Source organism: Apis dorsata, unplaced genomic scaffold (genome assembly GCF_000469605.1).
Source record: "Apis dorsata unplaced genomic scaffold, Apis dorsata 1.3 scaffold_564, whole genome shotgun sequence".
In the NCBI taxonomy this organism is placed as follows: Eukaryota; Metazoa; Arthropoda; class Insecta; order Hymenoptera; family Apidae; genus Apis; species Apis dorsata.
In genome coordinates, this window is record NW_006263776.1 from 133544 (window position 1) to 145913 (window position 12370).

Consider the following 12370-nt stretch of genomic DNA (forward strand, 5'->3'; position numbering starts at 1 on the left):
TGGCATTCTCCCCTCTTATCTCGCCCCCTCTTTCTAACCTATCGTTTACTTCAAAAAAATGTTTCCTCCATGCAAAAAAACATTCTTTCCAATGCAAAATCTTTCGCATCCATTTTTACTTGTCAATTTTCAAAAATCCAAATATTCTATTCAAAACCTCTTCCAAAACCTAAGAAACTCCAAATAAACGTATTCAAAGGAATTTTATTATTACAGAAACTGTATGCTTTGTTTCATATCGATCGGTTTCCAAGAACCAACAATCCTTCGAATTATAAACCTGTTCGAAGTCGAGTCGAATGGAATTCGAGGAAAACGTCGTGGCCTACAGTTTTTCCGCGAATCGCTGTGGTGGGGGGTGACTCAGCGTCTCTGACCACGGCGCACGTGGCAAGCGTTGAGGTGGGTCAAGGAAGAAGGCGGAGAAAGACAAAGAGCTAGAGGATATCTTCGCTTCCGATATCTGGAGAATCGAAAGTCGTATCGATACGGGGCAAAACGACGTTTCAAAAGGGGGAGAGTGTACTGCTTGTTGTTTAACCGTGAACATTTTTACGATCGTGTGTCGAGTTTATTATATACGTGTAAAAAGGTGGAATTCCGTGCTCGTATATGTTATATATTCATACGTGAATTGGGAGCTCTGTTTTGATTCTGTTTTGTTCGTTCCATCGCGCGACATAGTAGAACAAAGGCACGTTTGTACAACGTAGTTTATTCCTATTTCCATCTATTAAATTTTATTCTTTCTTACTTTATCTTTCTTCATCTCGATCAAAATTATTTCTTTTGGTAAAAAAGAAAGGATTTTTTTTTTAATTTCGAGGCTTTGTATTGGAAAGGGATCGTTCGATGTAATTAGAAGTGTTTCTATTGTAAATTAAGTTGAAATCGACCGAACGATTCGTCCATTATCGTTTCGATATTGATTTTGGAAAAGTTTAGATTCCTTTTTTTTATTATTATTCTTTTTAATTTTCCTTGGAGCACAAGTTCATTTGTATAATCGAGGATGAAAATTGGATTTTGAATTTATTAAGGGATTTATTGATTCATCGTCGAATATCGGTTAATTGAATCCCATTCAATCGGGTATTATCATATTATAAATATATTAAAATGAGTATTGGCTCGATTGCATCATCGAAACGATCGAAAATCAAAGCTTAACATTTTTATAAAAATAAAATCATCATCTATAGGATAAAAATCTCTTGACTCTCGAGGATAAGTTCACGAAACAGGGCCGTCAAAAATCAATTGGGACGAAGATAAAAGGGATTGGTATTATTATACTTTCTTCGAAATCAAAATCTTGAAATCGTGTGTTGGAAAGAAAGACACCCTAACGCTTCGTTGCACAACCAGAGGAGAAGGTTAAAATTGTAGCTGTAATGTTTGAGTTGTGAATCATATCCTACCTCTTGCATAAGAGGATTTCTCGTGTTTCACTTTACATCCACTCGTTCACCGTGTGTTCCGTGGAATTGCGTTAGAAATGGAAAATATAAGAAATGCTTGGGATGGATTATGAGATTTCCGAGTGGAAAAGGGAGATGGATAGATATATATATATATATATATATATATCGAGTTGTCCATAATTCATGGTACAAATGGGACCAGAAAGATATGGTTTCAAGATAGGAAGAAAATAAAACTGCGAGAGCGAGAGAAAAGTCAAAGTTGAAAATTGATCGAACGCACACGTGTATATCTGAATAATTTCATCTGGATTGGACTCGAATCGTATTGGAAATGTGTTGATCAGCGAAACAGTATTGATTATTCAATAATCGGATAGAAGTATTATTGGTAGTGCGTATAGTCAATGATTAAAACCAGTGGAAAACAGGCGTGTTTCTTTCAATTTCCATCTTGTTCATTTTCATTAAAACGAAGATGAGATTTTACAACGTAACTATTGATCGTCCACTTATCTAATTTATCGTCACTTGAAATATCATAAATTCGTTTCCTATGAAAATGGAATTTTCTTCATCGTCCTTTAAAATTATGAAATATTTCTCGTCGAAGCTGGTTAATCGAATATATCAATATACAAAATTAATCAGACAGCTAAAATTTAATTGATCCAATTGCAAGAACGAGGGATTTAACTTTTGAAGAAAATTTCATCCCTCATTTTCACAAATTACAAAGTGTTAATTTCTAGAATTTCCAAATCCAATTATTTATCTTTTTCCAAAACCATGAACACAAACAACCCTTTTTTTTTTTACTTAGAACAATTTCTTACCAAATCATATCCAATTACAAGGAACATAAACGAGACCAGAATTTTTATTCCTCCAAAAACACTTTCGAATCCGTTCTTCTCAGCCTCCTCCACCTCTTCTCGCTCTTTTCGTCTCGGCCAAAGTCTTCTCGATTTTGGCCACGAATTTCACGCAGGCCACTCTGTGTACAGAGATAGAAAGAGAGAGAGAATGGATAGAGTTTATCCATGGACGGGGCCGTGTAATTTTGTGTGTCGCGAGAGGTTTGTGTGTTGAAAAAATATTGACGGCGTTCTTTCACGCTCTTCGTGGCCCGAAGAAAGGTGAAAAAGACGAGGTGATATCGACTCGAAGAAAATCGCCGAGTGTTTCTCTCCAAGGCCGGCCAGGTCTTTGACAGTGAATTGTGTTTAGCTCGGTGTAATGTTTGTGTTGGCGGAAATTGAGACGTATTGAGGCGGTTGTAAGATGTAGCTCACGTCCTTTCGTGTGATGAACGTGTGTGCAGTTGAATTGAAATTCCTCTCCCCTCCTCTTTTTTTCCTTTTAAATTACAAAAATTTATTTTATTTTCGATAATCGCGAGATCGTGGCTTTCATGTTTCGATTGAGTGGAAAAGAGATCAATTTTGCTTCGATTTTTCTCGAAAGGAGATATTTTATTTGGCTTGGCTTTCGAGAATTATTGTCTGCGTTTATCTCCTTTTCGCGATTTCAGTGTATCGTAATGAAGATGCATTATTCGACGAGACGAATTCGATTAATTTAGAGAATAGAGATTAAGTTGACTTTGGTTAATTATAGTAAAATGTGTAATAATGCCACAAGTGTATTATGTAAAAGTTAAATTGATCATATGGTTATTAATCACGGTGATAATTTTTCCCTTTCTCCGATTTAATAAGTTTCCCTTTATATAAATAATTAAATAATTGTTGGAAAGTTGTTCACACGTATCCACAGCATTCAGAGAGTTATCTTTGGGATAATTAACGATCAATAATGAATTCAAAGGCAAATAGTGATAAATTAATCGTCGTGCACGCGTGGGTATTTAGTAATAATTCGGGTATTGGTCAAAGACAAATTTGTCAATTATGATATAACGACGGATCAGAAGAACGGAATATCACCGATTTCAGTGATTGTGCGATAACAGAGAAGAGATATATTATTATTGCAACACGTTCAAAATCATAGAAACGTGGAATCGAAATCTTCCTCCTCCTTCCATTTTCTCCAGGAAACTTTGACGCTCACCATCGGTGTAAAACATCAATTGACACGTCTACCAATATAATTAGAAATGCCTTAGGTCTGACGCCTTTTGTCCCCTCACGGAGGCCTCGTTCCCTCCCCAACGATTCTCTTTCTGTTGTTCGCTCGTCACCACCGTGTTGCTCCGCGTGTATCGTTATCAGAATCGTTGGAATACGCGTTTCTGGGCCGCTCCTGTTTCCGCGCGTCTACTCTGTCTACACGCAATATACAGCAAGACAATGGTGTCCGCAGTCAAGTGGCTGAGACTGGATGTGGAATCAGTGAGACGCCATAGTTTCGCTTTTCGATTTCCCTATCATCGTGAACCGAATCTCGAAACCGTTTGTTTTTAATACACCTCGTTTTTATCTTATTTTATTTTCTCTATAGTTATTGACGAGTTCGAGAAGTTTCGATTACGATGAGATGTTCGAATGGAAAAAAGGTATTTCGAAAATATTGTGAGATTTGTGAAAAAAAAGAGAAATTTGTATAAATTGGATTGTGGACGGTTTTTTCAGGATTGGAAAAGTGATATGAGAAATATCGTGTGTTGAGAAATAATAGGAAATATATTAGTTTGTTTAAATATAGAATTAAAAAAGAATTGAATGAAATTGATCGATGAGTGATTGAATAAAAATATTATAAAGGAACGTATAAAGGAAAAATTATTTTCAATTCTTGTGAATTATTCATCAACAATCGTTCTCTCTTGACAGAGAAAGATATAGAATAATATTTAATGACGTGCGTAATTACGCGCGTAACGAGTAATGATTATTCAAAGAACAATATTTTAATTATGTACATAATTATTTGGATGATGGTCTGATATTACATACGTGGAATAATATCGTATGCACAAATTATTTCAAAATAAATATCGATAATATAAAAAAAAAAGAAATTCTTTGCTTTATTAAGAAAAATTTTTTTTTTTTCTTTCAAACTATTGTATTCGTCTTTCTAACTGATTGAAAGGAGAACTCTGAAAATTTCCAACGAGAAACTCGTACGCCTCAACGTCTCAACGTCACTCTTTTCCACGAAATATTCGGTTTCCAAGGGGATCAAGTTCAATATGTACTCACGAATCTGAATCGATTCCATTCCATCCCCTAACCAACGTGGCCGTTGTTTCGAAGGAATCGAGTGTTGCTCGTGAATGCGGCCATCTCGTTTCATGCATCCACCAAAGTAATCTTGTTGGATGCCGCGTCGAAGTTGAAGATCGATCACGTGCTTCTTGCGTAGACATGATGAAATGGAGAGAAAGTTTGAATTTTAGGAAAAGGAAGAGTATCTGCTCCACTTTCGTTCTATTTTCGAAAAGAGAGGAAGAATAGGGATTGTTGATAATAGAGAAAAGTAAGTAGAGTATTTGTTTGTAGAAATAGAAATTTTCCAATTTATTGGAAATAAGAATTTTCTACGAATATCTGTTTAAAAATAAAAAGTTTTCAAATCGAAAGAATATCAAATAGAAATTTGGAAATAGAAATTTTTTAAATTCTCGATTGAAATCATTTTATATGTAACGGTATCAATTTTCTATAATTTTTAAATCTTTTGTAAAATAAATATAATCAGCCAAATGCACCGATTCTTCGATTTTCTCCCAAAAACTTGTAAATTTTAATTTTTCAAAAAGTATTTTCCAATCTTTCAAAAATCCATATCCATCTTTTTGTCAAAATTTTCTTTCTTTCTTTCATCGATATTCATCAGTGAATTTCTTATTTCACGAATAATACCACTGCTGGCATTCTTTTCCTTTTTTTCCCACAATCGCTGTTTCTTCACACCGATGTCGTTTCCCTTATTTCCCGTCACGATCTCGTTACTTTTGTTCGAGCCATCTCTCTTTATCTCTCGATTCTTATTCCCTCGATTCCTTTTTACATCTTCACGCTCGATTTTTATTCGCGTTACCCTTGAATAAGCCATTGTCGCCTATTTGGGAACATCAAATTGTTTCGCTCGACTATTTTTCGGGTTAAAAAGAAATGAAGTTTTCTGCCGATTAAGCAGAATGGAGAACTATATTTGAATTCCAAGTTCAATGAGAGAAACATGTTTTCGAGATAATTTGCCTTGGAGATCGGTTAATCATTGGATTAATATTCATCGTGGATTTCTTTTAAAGTAAATTGTATGAAACATTTTTTAGCTTCGAGTCGAATGTAAAGATTGGTTCGAAATCTTATATTGATGTGATAGCAAAGTATTTTTTTTAATTATATTAGTTAGGAATTGAACACGAAATTGAATATTTATTTAACAATAAGATATTTTTCTTGAGAATCATACCCAATGTTGCAATTTCAATTGTTTACTTTCAAGTTAAAGATGAACTTGTGTTTAAAGCACAAGTCAAATAACAAAGTATTTCCTTCAAGATTAATCGACGAGTTGGATTCCAGTTTGATATTTAATATTATTCCTCCAAGACAAGAATCTCCGTTCAAATCTCAAGCCTCGAAACGATCTTCCTCGCGATCTAATTAAAACACAATTGATCATATCGCGTTAAACGTCTCTCGATCCTTAAAAAAAAAAACAAACAAACAAACAAACAAAGAACAAAGCAAATCCTCACGAATCTCTCAAAACCGTACGTACATACGGTACCGCACGATCAAGCTCGCAAACACGATTCTCACCCCTCGCTCACTCCAAAACCAAACCAAACCAAACCAAACCAGTACAAAAGCTCCATTCTCCCAAACTTGGCGAATCTCAGTGCACGATCAGGTAACAGGAAGGGTCCTGAGGGTCCTTCCCCTTCCAAAAAAAAAAAAAAAAAAAAAAAAAAAAAAAAAACAAAAAAGAAAAAAAAGAATCGAAACTCGAACGACCATGCAACGATGACACGAGCGACCAGATTACACGAACTCGCTCTCGAGTTGACGCGACAAATTCGTTGGAAATCCTGGGCCAACCCTCTCGCGCATATCCACATCTCTCCACACACACACACACACACACACACATACACACATCGTCTCTGTGAAACGCGTGGGACATTGGATGCATGCGAAACGTCAGAAGGCATCAATATGCATAACCCGGAGAACTGGCCAAAACACACACACACACACACACATGTACATACATGGATATCGAGGGGATGGAAAAGGGTTCGAGAGTTGGAGGTAACGCGTTTTGCATTCCCTTTGACCCTCAAATTTGGCCAACTTGACGACGACGACGACGACGACGGTGACGTGATCCCGATGAAAGTGTTGCCTACCCTCATCGATTCGCCTCGTTTCATTCGATGTAGTACTAGTACGATGCCCCTTTGGGGGATGGTTAACCTGCTCGATCCATTTTTCCAAGATCGTTGACTCGAGGGGAGGGAGGGAGGGAGGAGGGGAGAGCTTGCGATCCAACCGAAGGAAGGATCCTTTATTCCGATTACAGGTTGATTCCATAGGAATTTGGAGGGAGGAGGGTGGAGGTAATTTAATTGGACTTTGTTTTAGGAGATCTCGTTTCACTTTTGAAGAGTTTTATCGTTTATTATTTGGTTTATTGTGATGGTTGAGATAGAGAGGAGGTAAAGGATTATGGTACATTCATTTCTTGTTCATTTAAGAAGAATGGGGATGGAATAGAGGCTTATTAGAGAGGTAGAGAGAGAGAGAGAGAAAGAGAGAGAAAATTTGGTGGAATTTAGATTTTGAGGATGAATAGAATAGAATAGGTGTCTTGTATTAATTTGAAGGTTAGAAGAAGAGAAATGATTTTTTTTTTTTTCCGTTAATTTTGATATCACAGAAAAATAGAACGAGTGACGATTTGTTTTTTATTAATCTTTCTTTATGGGGAGATTTATTAAAAATAAATTTTTAATAAAAATAATCAGAGCATCTGAATTCCGAAAAATGACATAAAAATTACTTATTTAAAATCACGATGACAAGTAATCAGATTTCATTGTCCCTTAAAGAATAGGAAGTATTTGTAGAAAATATAGATCTGGAAGGATAAAAAGAAAGAAGAATGTCTTTTGTTAAAGGGAACTTCTAAGAAGAAATGGCGATGAATCCAAGAATTTCAGAATTAAATGCATGCCTGAGCGATTCGAATGTCTTCCTCTAGAATCTTCGTTCATTTCCTTCGCGACTTTCAATAAATATTATACGGAAAGAGGAGAGGAAGAAAAATAAATAAAAAATTTTATTTTAACCTTTTAATTTTCATATTTCTCAAGACTGGAAAATAACAAGAAATGATATATCGATCGAAAAGTTTCTGGATTCAAGTCGCGATTGGAAATCGTGAAAAAGGTTCTTTCTGTTATTCAATTAAGAGATTGAAAAGTTGTTACTGGTCTTCTGAAGGCAAGGGAAAGAATGTTCTCTTCTCTTGATTTTTATTTAATCAATTAACTTGGACGGTTTTATCCAATGATTATTTCATCATCTTTATCATAATTGTAACGAAAACTAGCTTCCAAAGTTAAGTTGAATGGAAGAGGAAATCATTTATGCTTTCAGAACAGAATTTTATATTTCGTTAAAAATAAAATTTCAATTTTTTTGAAAGGAATAATAAAAAATTAAAAAAAAAAATCCAAGCGCGATAAAGTTTCAGAGATAAAAAGCCAATTTTCTAAATATTCCTTCAATGTGTGCTCTCTCCAAATAAATTTATAATAAATCTTGCAAATTGACAATTTAAAATTTTTAAAGTGAAATGTCAAATTTTATGGAAAAATTCTCTTCAATAATGAAAAAAATGAAAAAGATTCCTATATAAAAAAAAAATCCGATAGTCGGTGTTTAAAAACATGCATCTGTCCAAGTTTTGCAACGAAAATACGGAATTTGTCAAATTTCTTCGAACGAAATATCAAATTCGCGTAACAAAGTTCTCGCTGATAAATAAATAAATAAATAAATAAATAAAAATATTATTTTTAAACGGTGAATATTGAATATCACTGATAAAAATCTATGTAAAAAATCGAGATCCATAGAAAGAGAAATAGATAGAAAATAAAAAAAAAAATATTTATGAAAAAAAATTTGACGGATAAACCTGAATGAAATTTACTTGCACAAATAAGCGCGATAAATGCATCTGTGCCTGGTACAATGATGTCTGTAATTTTTCTGGATTAAAATTTTATGACAAATATTCTTCTGCAAGGAAAACAAATATCTTGATAAAATGATTCCATTAAAGAAGAAAAGAAAAAAATATAACAAAAATTTACGCGATACGTATTTTTGTACATATTCGTTAAGTAATTAATTAGTATGAATTAATAATCGATGCGTAAATTTTCTATAAATTATCGAATATAGAAATTTTTACAAGAATTTCGATGTAGGATTTAAAATTTCCTTAAACATTGTTCATAAATGATCGATTAATTCGCGATATCACATGATATAACAAAAAGAAAAATATCTTTCGGAAGCAGAATTTCATAACGAAACGAAGCGTTTTCAATCGCTTTATTGAATTTTTCCCACTCGAGAGGGAAGGGTTTTCACTTAATGTCTTCGAGTAAAGAAGTTAACTTATTCGAATCAGCCGACCTCAATTTGTCGTAAAAGGAGCAAGGGAAAGAAAGCTCGAAGCCTGGTTCGGGGATATCCAAGTAATTTTTTTTAATCGAGGAAATATTGCCTTATCCGAGAATAGTGTGATAACCGGATATTAAGAAAAATTCAAACGTGAAATGGAAATAAATTAAAAATATCAACGAGAATCGGAGAATTACAATTGATAAATTGGAAATTGAAATTGAAATTTTGATATTTCGAGAAAATTAAAAGTTAGAATAAAGAAATTTTAAAATATTTCAAACTTTACGAGAAATATAATAATAAAATTTCTCCAATATTAGAAATTTAAATTTAAAAGATTATTAAAATTCGTAATTATTGAAATTAAATTTCAATAAAATAAAAGAGAAGAAAGAGAACAGAAATTCGAAGATCTAAAAATGAACGAAACTGAAAGATTCGATTCTGGAAAATTAATTAATATCTCGTTGATATTTTTAATTTATTTCCGTTTGAATTTTTCTTAAAATTCGTCCAATTCAAGAAATTCGATCATACGACAAAATATGATATCAAATTTTCAAAATACTAATATTCCATCACTTTCCAAAATCCTCCCTCCAACGTATAAATACGAATAAGCGAAAATAATTATTATCGTTTCACTCATTATACTAAAATTCAGGAACAAATTTTCGTTTCGTTGAGTATTCGTGGAAAATTGTCGCAGGTTCGAGATAAAAAAAAAAAGAGAGAAAATGTGGACTTTTCATCCATTCGTGGTGGATGAAAACCGCGCGAAAAGCGATGTTTTTTTTCTCTCTTTCTCTCTCGAACACACATTCCGTGTTGCTGGATGCGTAATTGCTGATGGAATGAAATTATCGGCCGCTTTTAACGAAGATAAGGGAAGGTTGGGTGATTAATGAAAAGCACCTTTGAGGGGAGCGAGGAGTAGAATCCACGTAAGGGCGTCGATGCAATTACGGTGGATTGTCATCCGCGAATAAATGCATTCCGGAGTTATCGTTGCCCCTAAGAATCCTGCAATTTATGCACGATTTACGTTGCACGGTATGCTTTTGCTGAGATTACGTAAAAGGTTTCTGTTAGGTTTAACTATGGAAATTTTACGAAAGAAAAATTCTTTCGTTTATCCTTCCCGCGAATTTCAAATATATATTTTTTCGATATTCGAAGATTTAAAAATTAAAAATATTTTGCGAGTTCGTGGATTTTTCCAAATATTTTTAAATTTATATGATTCGTTGAATCTTTATTGAAATTCGAAAAAACTCTAATAAGTTCGGAAATATTTATAAAATTTGGAAGGGTTGGAACATTTTTAAGATTTGAAGAAAAAGAATAAAAATTCACGGATTCAAGTTACATCGAATTGTCATGCATAAAAAAGACTTACGTAAAAAGAAATTCTTCAACTATATTCTTGTAGCAAACAGAGGAGGTCAAAGGATCTCTCCACGCTCCATCCATAGATTCCGATAGAAAGAAAGTCCATCCCTCTTCGGATGATAGAAAAATCGAGAAGGCAGGTAGACTGGATGTTCCGCGATAGGAAAATGGCGCGACGTGAAGTAACGACTTCTCGAATCCATTCTCGTTACAGCATGAAACGTGGGTGACGTGCCATCGTCCAAGGCTAGTTTCACTCGAAAGAAAACGTCCCTTTTGGGAGGGAAAAGCTGCTATATTTCGAGGTGGCCAATCGGTCCTGTCTCCTCTCGTGAACCTTCACGAGACCCATAACAAGATTTTTCGTGTAACCAGTGCCCCCCTCTCCTTTCTTTTGTCAGGGCCAATCGATTCCTCGTCTTTTCTCTTCTTCTTCTTCTTCTTCTTTTTCATTTTTTCGCCCGTTTTTCTCGTTGAATCCAATTCTTCAACGAGAAAAGGAAATTCTTCTTACATTTTACTTTAATTATTTCGGTATCAAATGATTCACACGATTTGAAGTAATTTTCAAGTAAGTTAGATGCGCTTATTTTCATAGCTGTCGATAAATCATCGATAATCTTCCTCTGTAATTTCATTCTTCTTCCTTTTTCATTTAATTTCGAAGATCGAAAAATATATACGACGATACAACTCACGTTAGAGAGTATGACGTTATCGCGAAGTTTCGTGAAAACGGGGAGGGGAAGAGAAACGTGAAAGTGCGCCGACATTTTATGACAGGTGTAAACGCATTCCTTGGTGGGTTGGCGCGCGTACGACGTCGTTTAGGAACAGAGATCTGTGCGGGAAATAGCTCGTTCGATGGTTTACGGGCGTGCCGTGGCCACGGTTCTGCAGAGAATTAAATGGACGACAGATACAGGTGATAAAGCCTCGTGGCTCTCGAATTTACCCGAGACAGTGGCTGCCATCTTTTCGTGATTGAAAGATATTCGAACTTTAGGCGTTTTCCTTTCGAATTCTTATTCGACAATTTCTTACTCGAATCTTGGAAAGTTTTAATACTTTCACAGATTGGAATTACTTCAAGTTGGGGAAAAATTTGTATATCTTCCAATTTAACCTTCTTTTCAATTTCTCAATCTTCAGAATTTAAATCTCGATCACTTCTCTTTAACCAACACAGATATCCGAAATTCAAATTATAGGTATCTGCAACAGTCGAACGCAGCTCAACTTAGGCCGTTACAAGCCTAATCACCCGAAGCAAAACGAGTCTTAATGTATTCATACACGCGAGCAGACGATCGCACCCTCCTCCGATAATGGTCGTTCTTCGTCGCGGGCCATTTTGTCGAATTCGAGCAATTAGTCCGCTGAACAACGGCCACCGACGAGTAGTCGGAGGATTGGAGGGGCGCGGGACATCAGGCGTCCAAGTGGGGAAGGGGGAGAAGAACAGAAAGAAGAAACAAGAAGAAGAGCTTAAGAGGAACGGAAGTTAAGTCGAAGTATCATTAACCTGGTGGAGGTTGTTGTTTCGGCTAATGAGATGGCCCACCTGGACGCAAGCTAGACTTGTAAGCTGCTTCTTACCATCCTCCTTCTTGCGCTTGATATTATAACAATATGTGTCTGATATATATACAGGTGAGTTGACTTTTTTTTTTTTTCTCTTATTAAAGTTCTCTTTTTAAGATTTAGATATAAATTTTTATATAATAAAATTATAATATAAAATTGTACAATTATACAGTTTTATATATTATAGTATAGGTAGGTTGATTTTAATTTCGAGAAGATTTAAAAATTGAAATTGGAGATGCGTAACTTTTAATTCTAGTGGAAAATCAAATATAAAGAAAGTACCTATACATAAATATATAATTTCAAAATTATGTATCATTCTGAAAATTGTATCAGAAA

At 34.6% G+C, this 12370-nt stretch overlaps 1 long non-coding RNA gene across 1 annotated transcript in view; it reads left to right on the forward strand.

Annotated features, from left to right (window-relative positions):
- Positions 1-12062, forward strand: part of LOC102680955 — an 82220-nt gene extending 70158 nt beyond the window's left edge. The window contains exon 3 of the long non-coding RNA XR_422532.2: positions 11653-12062. This is a non-coding gene — a long non-coding RNA (uncharacterized LOC102680955). The remainder of the gene's footprint in view (positions 1-11652) is intronic.
- Positions 12063-12370: the final 308 nt, after the last annotated feature.